We start from the raw sequence: 13,690 nt of genomic DNA, 5'->3' as shown, positions 1-13,690 counted from the left end.
CACAAGCAAGAGACTTCTCAACAATGCTCAAGCACACAAGCTTAAGACTTCACACTTAAGCACACAAGCTTAAGTTTCCTCAAGTATTAGAAAAGTATATAACAATATACAAATGCTCTTAACAGAACCTAATGAGAGCCAATACAAAGAGTACAGAGTATTAGACTAAGTGCAAAAACACTTAACAGCGGTTCAGAGCTTGTATATCACAAAGTTCAGAGTTTGTTCAGCGTATGTTCAATCCTTAATAATTGTATATCTATGTTGTAGCTGAATCTTCTAGTATATATATCACTAGAAAAGAGTCGTTGCAAAAAGAACCGTTGAAGTTGATAATCTTTTGTCTTCAAGCAGTCTGTCTTGATGCAGTTTGGTTGTATCCAAAACTAAGAAAGAGTTTCAGTTACTTTGACTACTGCATAGTGGACTTTCCTTATTCAGCTAACAAAACTGAAAACCCACGTTCTCAAAAGAGAACAGACAAACTGAGGGTAGCTGAACTGATCAGGCTTGAAGGGTCCTTTTCTTCATTGGTAGAAGAGTTGACTAGCAAAGGAATCTTCACAGCTTTCAAAGAGATCTTCAGACTTTGATGAAACTTGTAGTCAGTCAAGAAGTTCTGAAGACTTCATCATCTGAAGGTTGTATCTTCTGAAGTCCAACATCTTCTGAGCGCTTGTGAACTTCTGAATTCACATCCTCTGAACTTCACTCAGAGCTTATCTGATACTTATATCTGCGCACTTAGAATAAATTTTTAGTCCTTCCAATTGTTAATTAATACTTTGTTATCATCAAAACCTTTATAGATTTAGGGGCAAACATTTTTAAATCAATTTTGTTCCAACAATCTCCCCCTTTTTGATGATGACAAACATCAGTATTAATTGACAATTGTTGTTAAATTAACTTATCATGTTTCTCTTAGGTTTATGAGGTTTGCAAGCTCCCCCTAAGATTGATACTCCATAAAGTCTGAACTTTATGTTTTATCCATGATATTTTAATTTAGTATAAGATTAAGATGGTTTGAAATAAAACAAATTTCATATCTTTCTTCAGAGTGAGAGGTTTGCAAGCTCTCCCCCTAAGTCTCATAAGGCTAAGTTAAAATTGCACTCTTAACTTATCCTTACTTATGAAATTTATTTCAGTTTCAACTAACTTAGTCTCCACCTTGAAATACGTAAAACAACTTAAAAGTAACAACTTTTAACTTAACGGATAAAAGCGAGATAAAAGTGTGGTTTCAGTTTTGAACTTATCACTTATCAATTAATGCGTAACTACTCCCCCTTTTGTCATTATCAAAAAGTAAAAAAAATTTATATAACCAAGACAGTCAAAGAAGAAGAGTGGTTGTTACAAAGGTGAATTAATTTCAAAAACAAAAACCAACGCGCTCAAAGGTTTATAAAAGGTGAGCGAGTTAACATGCCTTCTTCACGTAAAAACAAGAATAAACAAGTAAATCAAGAGAGATTAGGAATAATGAAAAGATTTAGTTTACGCATCGCAGAGTTTAAGAGAAAGAAAGAAGACGAAAAACGCGAAGACGAGGAGAAAAATAAAGAAGACAACAAGAAACCACAAGATGCTGAGATAATAATCATCTCATCAGACTCTGAAGCTGAAGAGAATGAAGATGATGCTGACTATGTTGAGTTTTTGGCTAGCTATGTTCCAGAAGAGGAACAAGAAGAAGAAGAACAAGAGCAAAACCCGGATCCCATAGAAATTTCATCAGATGATGCTGAAGAGAAATCAGAGATTTCTTCTGAGTTTTATCCATCTGATTAGGATTAGGTTGTCTTTTTCTTTTTCTTTTTACCAATGTACTCAACATTGTTGGAGCATTAATAAAAATTTCGTTTTTAAAAGCATCTTGTGTTCTTATGATCTTATTTATCAAGAAAATATAAATATCAAGTGAACATGAAATAAGTAATCAAACAAAACACCTTGAAATAGATAAACCAAAAAAAATGTTCAGAAGATAAACAAGAAAATAAAAAGAAAGCTTAAAACAAGTGCATAGAATCCTAGGGTTTCTTAAGAAAGGCTAAAAGTTGGTCAAATTTGTCGTTCAGAGATCCCACGTTGGAAACCAGACCATCCACTTTGGATTCCAAGTTGAGGTGAGCTGTCCTTTGCCTTTCCAAACCTTCTTGCTGCTCCCTCAGAGCTTCTTGAAAGATCTGCAACTGACCACCAACAACAGGAGCAACAACAGGAGCTTGATCTTGAACCAAAGGCGCTTGTTCTTCAACTAAAGGTGCCTTGCCTTTATCAGAGGGTTCACCTTCCTCTGGGTAATCAATCATCAGCACATCCTCTTGATTCTGAGAAGCCAGCACATCATCCTCTGAAATATCCTCTGGTTGTAACTCATTGGCCAACTGGGCAACTCTTGCAGCAGCTTCTTCCAGACGTTCATTCTCAATCCGTTGATCCTCAAGACTTTGCAAAAGAGTAGAATCAACCCAGCAATCTTTGAATGCAGACAGACGCCTCACAGCAGCAGATATAGCGACAAGCTTAGCACGCTCATGTTCTTCATGATTGAACGGCGTTAACCTCTTTAACTCAGCCCTAGCCAAACTGTCCCTCATGAAGCTTATCACATCCAGATCCCTCTTACCAACAACAGCCTTAATTTCTTCAGCAGCATCATCCAAAGCATTGCAAATCCTTGCCTTAATGCTTGACACTTCCAAATCCACATCAGAAGGACAAACTAGAAACCTGTCCTTTAGCAAAGATAATCTAACCAAGTCATCATGAAACTGAGTGGATAGATTACGAAAAGGGTTGGATGATGAGGGTGAAGGATTGGGAATGGTAGAGAGATTGGTTGATTCATTAGCAGGATTGTCAATAATGACAACTTCTGCCTCTGAAGGCTTGGGAGCACAAGTGTGAATACGCTCAGGAGAAGCATGTTCAGCACTTGGGTTAGGATGGGGTTCAGGGGTTGGTTCAGATGATGAGATGTCAGAAGTTGATTCAGGGTAGATATGTTCAGGAGATGGTTCAGGAGTTTTATGTTCAGCTGTTGGTTCAGGAGCAAGTTGTTCAGGGGATATTTGTGGAGAGGGTTGTTTGAAGGGAGAGGTTGGTTCAGCATTTGGAATATCTGGTTGAGGTTCAGATGGTGGAATGTCAGGTGATAGTTGTTGTGGTTGCGGTTGAGGTGATTTAGGTTTTGGAGGTGATGAAGGTTTCTGGGTGAAGGTTTGGTTATTCAGAGGATCTAGACTAAGATGTTTCTCTAGTTCAGACAAAGGGTTGTCAGAGGTTGGAATATCAGAGGTTGGTAAAACAGTTTTGAGAGGTTTGGTGTAACCTAATCCAATCTCATTTTCATTAAAGATGTACTGAGTAGACTTACCTTTACCTTTAGAAGTAGGAGCAGGTCTTTTCTTCAATCGTGCAGCCAGAGTCTCTTCATCAGATTCAGTCTCATCTTCTGACTCAGATTCTTCAGATGAGCTGGATACCTCAACAACAGCAGGCTCTTTTAAAGCTTCTTCAGTAGCCTTGGTAGCAGATTCTTCATGTTTTCTCTTAGTCCTTTGCTCAGCCATAGATTGTTCAACTTTAACTTTCTTTTGAGCCAAAAGATCTGGCTTAGGTAGATCATCTTGAGCTTCAGCCTTTCGCTTTTGCTTCCTAGAAGGGTTATACTGGTTTGCAGGAGCCTTTGGAACCATACTCCTATCAACAACAAAACCTTCTTGTCTGAGCACTTCTAAGTAGTCCTGAATTACATGCTCAGCATCAGCTTCAGAAATAACAGGGTAGCCTTCAACGTACAGACGATTTTCAAGCCTAACAGACAATTCTTTAGGAGGAGCAACAGGCTTAGATGCAATCAAACGCATCTTGGATAGAAAACTAGCATTCAGAATCTCTGGATAAAACTTCTTCTGAACTAGTTCTGGGTGGAACTTCTGCAGGTTCTGAATCACGTGACCTTGATATAGAAGATCTGACAACAACCTGGGATAAACTATAGTAGTTTTCCTCTGAGACTTACTCGCAAAAATTGCTTCACAAATCCGTTCAAAAAAATAATCACCAAGATTAACTTTCTTCCTTGTCAGAAGGAAGTACAACAGATGACGATGCGTCCAGGAGATTGTATCAGTCCCTCCAACTCTTGGACTGATAGAAGCAAGGATTATCTTGAACATCACTCTGCACTCGTCAGTCAATCCTTTGACTTTCCCTTTCAGCTTGAAGTCAGTGCAGATGAGATGCAGAAGATCATCTCTATATCTGGTATCCTTTTCAAAAGCATCTAACTCTATCCCAGAGTTAGGTAGACCAAGAAGAGCATTGAAATGAATTGGTGAGAAGGCCATATTCATCCCACAGATGTTAGACCTAATCTGAACACCTGTAAATTCCAGCAAGCCCATTTCCTTCCTAGTTTTACCCTTCAGACTAGGATTCCTCTCAATAGCAGCAATCTCTTCCTTCTTTGCTTCATGTTTGTCAAACACTCTTGCTTTCATCCAAAATTTCTTAAGCAAGTCTGGGTAGATAGGACCGTTAAGCATGTCGAAGTACTTATCCCATCTTTGTGATGTAAAGTACTGCTTAACTTCAAAGCCGTTTGCAGAAAGACTATCAAAATCCACAATCTTCTCAGACAGAAACGTGAGTTCAGATTCTGGAAACTCCATCTCGTTTCCAACAATCTGAAGATTCTTGAACATAAACGGTGGAATCATTGTTGAAGAAGATGACGAAGGTCCGGCCATTGTTGGAGATTAGGGTAGGGTTTGGAAAACTAACGAGAGAGAAAGAAAGTGTGTTGGAGGTTTAGAGAGAATATGAAAGTGTAGGTTGTGAAAGTGAATAGTGTGCAATTGTGTAAGTTTATTTAAATGAGTACAGTTAACATGAAAATAGCAAATTTGGGAAGTTACGCTAATTGACAGAAAGTTGAATACCAAAAATCATCATTAACCACCCACTACCTGACACACGTAGACCACGTGCAGAAATTTACTCGGTAACTGCTATTTTAATGGACAACTGTTCAGCAGTGAATACTAAACGTTTCCCACTTAAATAGTTCAGAGCCTCTGAGATATTTAAAATTCTTTATCAGAGTTAGGTACTTCAGAGCTTGGGTTTCAGATGATCTGAATCATAAGTTCTGATATACATAACCTCTTACACTTTAAAAGCCCCAAAAAAATATTTTCATTCAGAGATTGAAAACATGTTCATATGTTTCTTTATAAAATCAAATCTTTCAACAGGTAAGGCTTTAGTAAATATGTCAGCCCATTGATTTTCAGTATCAACAAACTTAATATCTATAATGCCTCTCTGAACATAATCTCTGATAAAATGGTGTTTAATTTCAATATGTTTGGCTCTAGAGTGTAGGATAGGATTTTTAGATAAATGAATGGCTGCAGTATTGTCACAATATAAAGGAATATTGTTACTGCTTACCTGATAATCTTCTAACTGATATTTTAACCAGAGTAGTTGTGTACAACACTTAGCTGCTGAAATGTATTCTGCTTCTGCTGTAGACAAAGCTATAGTAGTTTGTCTCTTACTAGCCCAGGAGATAAGGTTTTCACCAACAAATTGACAATTGCCACTTGTGGATTTTCTTTCAATTTTATCTCCAGCATAGTCAGCATCACAGAATCCATTTAGCACATAATCATTGGATTTCTTATAGAGAAGTCCAAGATTAGTTGTTCCTTTCAGATACCTAAAGATTCTCTTTACAGCAGTAAGATGAGACTCTCTAGGATCTGACTGGAATCTTGCACATAAGCATACACTGAATAAAATATCTGGTCTAGAGGCTGTCAGATAGAGTAAGGAACCAATCATACCTCTGTAGACCTTTTGATCTACTTTTCCTTCATCATCTGACTTGCTCATGTTGGTAGTTGAATGCATAGGAGTGTTCATTATCTTGCAGTCATCTAGATTGAATTTCTTCAGAAGTTCCTTGGTGTACTTTGATTGATGAACATAAGTTCCTTCCTTCTTCTGATTGATTTGAATTCCAAGAAAGAATTTCAATTCTCCCATCATGCTCATTTCAAATTCATCCTGCATTATCTTAGAAAAATTCTTGCACAAGGAAGCATTAGTTGAACCAAAAATAATATCATCAACATAAATTTGAATAATTAGAATGTCTTCTTTGGTTGTTTTTCTAAAGAGTGTGCAGTCAACCTTTCCTTTTTCAAAACCCTTTTCAAGAAGGAAATTACTGAGTCTATCATACCAAGCTCTTGGAGCTTGTTTCAGACCATACAGTGATTTCTTCAATTTAAAAACATGTTCTGGGTTTGAGACATCTTCAAAACCAGGAGGTTGCTTAACATATACTTCTTCAGAAATAAAACCATTTAAGAAAGCACTTTTAACATCCATCTGATACAAGGTTATTCCATGATTAACAGCATAAGATAGAAGTAACCTGATTGCTTCAAGTCTAGCAACTGGTGCAAAGGTTTCAGTATAGTCAATCCCCTCTTGTTGACTATAACCTTGTGCAACCAATCTAGCCTTGTTTCTTACCACTTCACCTTGTTCATTCAGCTTGTTTCTGAATACCCATTTTGTTCCAATAATGTTCTTGTGTGAAGGTTTAGGCACTAGAGTCCACACATCATTCCTTTGAAATTGATTCAGCTCTTCTTGCATTGCTACAATCCAAGCATCATCTTTCAGAGCTTCATCAATCTTTGAAGGTTCCATCATTGAGATAAGACCAACTAATGATTCCTCATTTCTCAGTTGAGATCTTGTCTTTCTTGGACTATCCTTGTTGCCTAATATCAGTTCCTCTGGATGTGATGATTTGTATTTGAAAGTATTTCTTGGGGATTCATCATCTTCAGACTCATCAACATCAGGTTCAGCAGTTGCTTCAGTTCTTTGTTGTTCAGAGTCTGTAGGAACTGTTGTATTCAGAGGTTCTTCAGAGAATGGATGTTCTGAATAGTTTGGAATATCTGAATATTGATCCTCTGATACCTGAAATCTAGACAAACCTTCCACAAGCTCTGACACTTGGTCAGGCTCTTTGTCATCAAATTTGACATGCATAGTTTCTTCCACAGTATGTGTTTCAGAAATATACAGTCTGTATGCTTTTGAGCGTTCAGAGTATCCTATAAAAATACCCTTATAACCTCTAGCATCAAATTTCTTTAGATGGACTTTGTTATTTAAGATGTAACAAGTACATCCAAACTGATGAAAATAAGAAATATCAGGTTTTCTTCCTTTGAACAATTCATAAGCAGTTTTGTTCAACTTAGATCTGATATAGATTCTATTTTGAACATAACATGCTGTGTTTACAGCTTCTGCCCATAAAAACTTTGCTACATTTGTTTCATGCATCATGGTTCTGGCCATTTCTTGCAGAGTTCTATTCTTCCTTTCTACAACCCCATTTTGTTGAGGAGTTCTAGGAGAAGAGAATTCATGCAAAATGCCATATTTATCACAAAAGTTTTCAAAAGGTTCATTTTCAAATTCACCACCATGATCACTTCTAACTTTTAAAATAGTGTAGCCTTTTTCATTTTGAATTTGTTTGCAGAAGATGCTAAACTCATCATAAGCTTCATCTTTTGTTCTTAGGAATTTTACCCAAGTCCATCTACTGTAATCATCAACAATTACTAATCCATACTTCTTTCCATTGATAGAGGCAGTGTGAACTGGCCCAAAAAGATCAATGTGAAGAAGTTCCAATGGTCTTGAGGTAGAGACAATGTTCTTAGGTTTAAAAGATGATTTTGTAATCTTCCCTTTTTGACATGAACCACAAAGTGTGTTTGAGTGATATTTAATTTTAGGTAAACCTCTGACAAGGTCAAGCTTACTAAGCTTAGAGATTAACCTCCAGTTAGCATGGCCTAACCTCTTATGCCAGATCCATTTTTCTTCACTCAAGGTCAAAAGACACATCACTTTTTGTTCATTCAAATCAGAAAGATTAATTTTATAAACATTGTTCTTTCTCAGACCTTTGAATATCATGGTGTTATCAGATTGTTTAGACACAGTACATGATTCCTTATTAAAGACAACTACATAACCATTGTCGCAAAATTGACTTATGCTCAATAGGTTATGTTTGAGTCCATCAACTAACCAAACATCATTAATAGATAAGGAAGAATTACCTACTGTACCTGTACCTATTATCTTTCCTTTTTGATTACCTCCAAAGCCAACAGATCCTCCTTCTTTCATAGTCAGCTTAGAAAATAGTTGTTTGTCACCAGTCATATGCCTTGAACATCCACTATCCAAATACCATGAATGATTCATGATACTTCTTTGAGTGGCAGGCTGTATGAGAAACAACTTTAATCATTGCGATAGAACTCTTTATCAAGATTAATGATAAAGTCATCCCAGTATTCTTCCTCTTCAATTTCCAAGTTCTGATTGTTAACTTGAGAACTTGTCAACCATGTGTCTAGGACATAAGCCCTTCTTCCTTTGCATAGGACTTGTTTCCATACTTTAGGTAAGACATATCCTTTCCTAGTTGGTAAATCTGAATGATACATTATTTCAGCTTTTGGTACCCATCTTCTGGGTCCACGCTTGTTAGTCCACACATGCTTACTATGTTGTCTAGTGTTAGAGAAAGATCTTGGTTTGGAATAATAACCTTTTTGAAGTCTTTTCTTTGTTTGAAATTTGTTATTGTTCCAAGATTTGGATTGTTTATGATTCCAGGGTTTGTATCTATTATCAATCCCATGTTTTGATTGATTATATCTACTGACTCTAGAATCATAAATAATCTGAGTCTTGTACTTCATCTGAGATTTGGAGTTAGAATTTTTCTTTTTAAAAACTTCTGATGTTTTAGGTTGACTAGCTTCAGGTACTGAAGTTCCTTTGAATTCAGAATTTGAAGTCTCAGATGTTGAAGTTTTCAGAACTTCTGAACTAATGTTCTCAGGTTCTGAACAACTTCTATCTTCTGAACTTTTCTTTCCAGATCCTGAGGAACTAGGTTCCTCTGAGCTGTCAGCTTCTAAATCACTCAGATCATCATTGTCATTTTCACAAATACCAGGATTCTTTCCCTCTTCACTTGGTGGAACAACATAATAAACCCAAGATTTTCCAACCTTTTTGGCAAAGGTCTTCAGCTTTGAATATGTTCTACCATATTCATAGCCAAGTCCTTCTCCTCTATGTCTTAAAACATTATAAATTCTATTAGCAGCTTTGCTCTTCCCAAGATTGAGATGCACAAACTGTTGAAGAGCTATTTCCTGCTCATCAATAGGTTTGTGATAAACAGCACAACCCTTTTCAAAGTCATCTACTCTATTCAGAGTTTCTTGATATAGACCTTGAAAATGTTCTGCTTGCTCAGTCAGAGTGTTAAGCTTTTCTTGAAAAACTTTTTGTTTACTTAACACTCTGAGATGTTTCTCAATGACCTTGTTAAGTGCAGTTATAAGTTGAGATTTAGAGCAGTCAGAAAATACCTCATCAGTTACTTCAGAATCTGATTCTGATTCTGATTCATCGTCTGAGTCTGCATCTGAGTCAGCTGAAGCCATCAGGGCTAGATTTGCCTCTTCTTCTTCCTCAACTTCTTCCTCAGATGATAGTTCTTCAAAAGTAGCCATCAGACTCTTTTTCAATTTGCTCTTGAATTGTTGCTTCTTTGAGCTGTATCTTTTGCTTTTGTCTTTAGCAGACATTTCTGGACAATCAGCAATAAAGTGTCCTGGCTTCTTACAGTTGAAGCAGTTCTTCTGATCATCCTTTTTGCTGACAAAATTTCTGGAGCTGTTACCTCTGAAATTTCTTTTGTTAAATCTGTTCCATTGCTGAAACTTGGTGAATAAAGCAAACTCATCCTCATTCATCTCATCCTCTTGACCATCAGCAGAAGATTCTTCTTCAATATCAAGAAGCTGAGTCTTAAGAGCCTTAGAAGTAGTCCTAGTTGACTGTAAAGCCACTGACTTGGACTTCTTCTTAGTTTCTGAGTCAGCATCCAGAACCATCTCATGGCTTCTGAGATTGCTTATCAGAGCTTCAAGACTCAGAGTCTTGAGATTTTGAGCTTCCTCTATTGCAGTGACCTTGGGTCTCCAAGCAATAGGAAGACTTCTCAGAATCTTCTGAACATGGTCATAGGTGGAATAACTTCTCTTAAGAGCTTTAAGACCAGATACAAGGATTTGAAACCTTGTAAACATAGTCTCAATGTTTTCATCTTGTTGCATAGTGAATAGTTCATATTGCCTTATCAAAAGACTAGCTTTAGCCTCTTGAACCTTTTCATTACCATCATAGGTAGCACACATAGAATCAAAGATAGATTTAGCAGTAGACTTGTCCTCTATTCTGACATAATCTTCATGTCTAATAGCACCAACAACAATGTCCTTTACTCTATGATGCTTAGTGTAGGTTTTTAAGTTAGCTGGTGTGAGTAACTTTCTATCCTCAATGGACAACCTTCCATGTTCATTTAAGTTTTCAAAAGTTACTCCCAGCTCAACCAAATCCCACAACTCATGATCAATAGCAGTAATATTGCTATACAGTCTTTCCTTCCACCACTCAAATAATGATGCATCACCATTGAATATAGGGGCTTTTCTATTGCCACTATGTTCATGTGATTCATTACTTAAGTAGTCATAACCAAAAGCATTTCTAGGACCACCACCAGCACCACTGGCCTCACCGGTTCTAGTGCTACTATCGTCTCCTCCAGACATAGTGTTCTCACAAGATCTTTACTGTCTCACTGTTAAGTGAAAGTAACAGACCAGAGCTCTAGATACCAATTGAAGGTGTGAAAACACAAGAAGGGGGGGTTGAATTGTGTTTTAGCCAAGTTAAAACTTTTTCAAGTTCTTAACTCAACTACGTTAGCAGCGGATAAATAACACAAACAAAAGCAAGATAGAGAGAGAGAGAGATCACACAAGCAATTTATACTGGTTCCTCTCACAAAACGAGAGTAGTCCAGTCCCCTTGCACTTCCAAGGGAGTTCACTATAATCACACAAGATTACACCTGCTCAAGCACACAAGCAAGAGACTTCTCAACAATGCTCAAGCACACAAGCTTAAGACTTCACACTTAAGCACACAAGCTTAAGTTTCCTCAAGTATTAGAAAAGTATATAACAATATACAAATGCTCTTAACAGAACCTAATGAGAGCCAATACAAAGAGTACAGAGTATTAGACTAAGTGCAAAAACACTTAACAGCGGTTCAGAGCTTGTATATCACAAAGTTCAGAGTTTGTTCAGCGTATGTTCAATCCTTAATAATTGTATATCTATGTTGTAGCTGAATCTTCTAGTATATATATCACTAGAAAAGAGTCGTTGCAAAAAGAACCGTTGAAGTTGATAATCTTTTGTCTTCAAGCAGTCTGTCTTGATGCAGTTTGGTTGTATCCAAAACTAAGAAAGAGTTTCAGTTACTTTGACTACTGCAGAGTGGACTTTCCTTATTCAGCTAACAAAACTGAAAACCCACGTTCTCAAAAGAGAACAGACAAACTGAGGGTAGCTGAACTGATCAGGCTTGAAGGGTCCTTTTCTTCATTGGTAGAAGAGTTGACTAGCAAAGGAATCTTCACAGCTTTCAAAGAGATCTTCAGACTTTGATGAAACTTGTAGTCAGTCAAGAAGTTCTGAAGACTTCATCATCTGAAGGTTGTATCTTCTGAAGTCCAACATCTTCTGAGCGCTTGTGAACTTCTGAATTCACATCCTCTGAACTTCACTCAGAGCTTATCTGATACTTATATCTGCGCACTTAGAATAAATTTTTAGTCCTTCCAATTGTTAATTAATACTTTGTTATCATCAAAACCTTTATAGATTTAGGGGCAAACATTTTTAAATCAATTTTGTTCCAACATTATGCGTGTTCTTGTTACGTGTTTCGGTGAAAAAACCCGAACCCATCGAGTGTAGGTGTGAGTTTCATTTTCACACCCGAACAACATTTATGTTTGGGTTTAGGTGACACCCGAATATATGGATGCGGGTTGGGTAGTATCAAACCCGCACCAATGAACACCCATTACCATACCTAACGGAGGGAGTAATTTATTCCAAACTGATGATGTCATAGTCCAAGATTCAAGTCCTGAGAAACACTAATATAATCTTTATTCGCCGTTTCAAAAAAATATAATCTTTATTCTCATCAGCAAATTTGGGTCATAGTAACAATTTATTTATAAAAAAAATTATTTATTTTTATAAATTTGCTAACTAGTATTCTCGAAGCACTCTTTAATTATACCATTTAAGGAAATAATATTTTGCATAATCAATCTATGAATATAATCAATATTCAACTTACTGAAAGAAAAAAAATCAATATTCAAAATTATTAAAATCAATTTTTAAATTATTTTAGTGGTTTATTTTAAAAAAAAAATCAAGATATGACGTCTTTTCCTATGTATCAATACAAAAATAAAATTTGTATTAAATGAATTTTACTTTTGACCACTAGAAAGAAAAAAATTCGTAAATATCAATTGTTAATTGTTTTAGTGGTGATTAACGCTGAACATACTAGGGAGCACTGTGGTTCGATTTCCCACAACTACGATCGGGAGGAAGCTGAAATCACTTGATGCCAGAACTGACTCCCGAATCAGATTAAACTGGTGGTGAAAGATTTTTTTTTTTTTTGCTAAATACATTAAAAGTAAAGAGTCTAAATTTATTATGTTTTTGATATGTGTGCATAAACATGATCAAATATTATTTTATTTGATCATTGGTCCAGTGATGATTGATGTTGAACTTGGTAGGAAAGACCACAGTTCAATCCCCATAACTGTGATCGAGAAAAGATTGAAACTATTTGATGTCAGAATTTGTCTCCGAATCAGATTAAACGGTACAATGAACTGAATACAAGTGGTGAAAAAAAATCAAATATTAGAGATATATGGATCAATTACTTGTTACGAAAAATAATGTATTGAGCCAAAACTTTTTTATCTTCGAGCGATGAAATTGAGTAAATTTTTTTTTATCATTTATTAGCTTATTTAGTAGAAGTATTATATTTTATATACAGGAGTTCATGTTTAAATCTAAGATATTTTACTTATTCACTTTTAAAAAATGGGGAATTTTAACCTTTGAACTATATAAAAATAATAATTGGACGTGTACCTAAGTTTAATGATTGGAGATAATGTTTAGTCAAAATAAACGATAGGATATAATGTGATTACCAAAAGAAGAGAAGGATACGAGATAATGTCATGACATGACTCATGGGGACCATAAAGTGAAAGAAAACTAACAACAAAATTCTTATATTTTTGTATCTAAAAAATAAATGAAATGTCTCATTTGACAATAAGAAAATTTAAATCCCTCAATTTTTTATTTTTTTTTAAGACTATGTCTTGATAATATAGATTTTTATACACACGTTTAATAATATTTCATGTCAACCTCTCTTATAGGAGATTATTTTTCTTCTACGTCTTCTTTTTTTCTTTTTTTTTGTTGAAGATAATAATATTAACAAACTATATCCAATTACAAGATGATTGAACATAGCCACAAAAAACAATTACAATGCATGCACATCGTCAGCCAATAAACAATGACAAAATATAACTAAGAAATACCCAAAT

The sequence above is a fragment of the Trifolium pratense genome, linkage group LG5 (genome assembly GCF_020283565.1).
Source record: "Trifolium pratense cultivar HEN17-A07 linkage group LG5, ARS_RC_1.1, whole genome shotgun sequence".
Taxonomy (NCBI): Eukaryota; Viridiplantae; Streptophyta; class Magnoliopsida; order Fabales; family Fabaceae; genus Trifolium; species Trifolium pratense.
The sequence above is the reverse complement of the archived record's forward strand: the minus strand, read 5'-3'. Positions refer to the sequence as shown.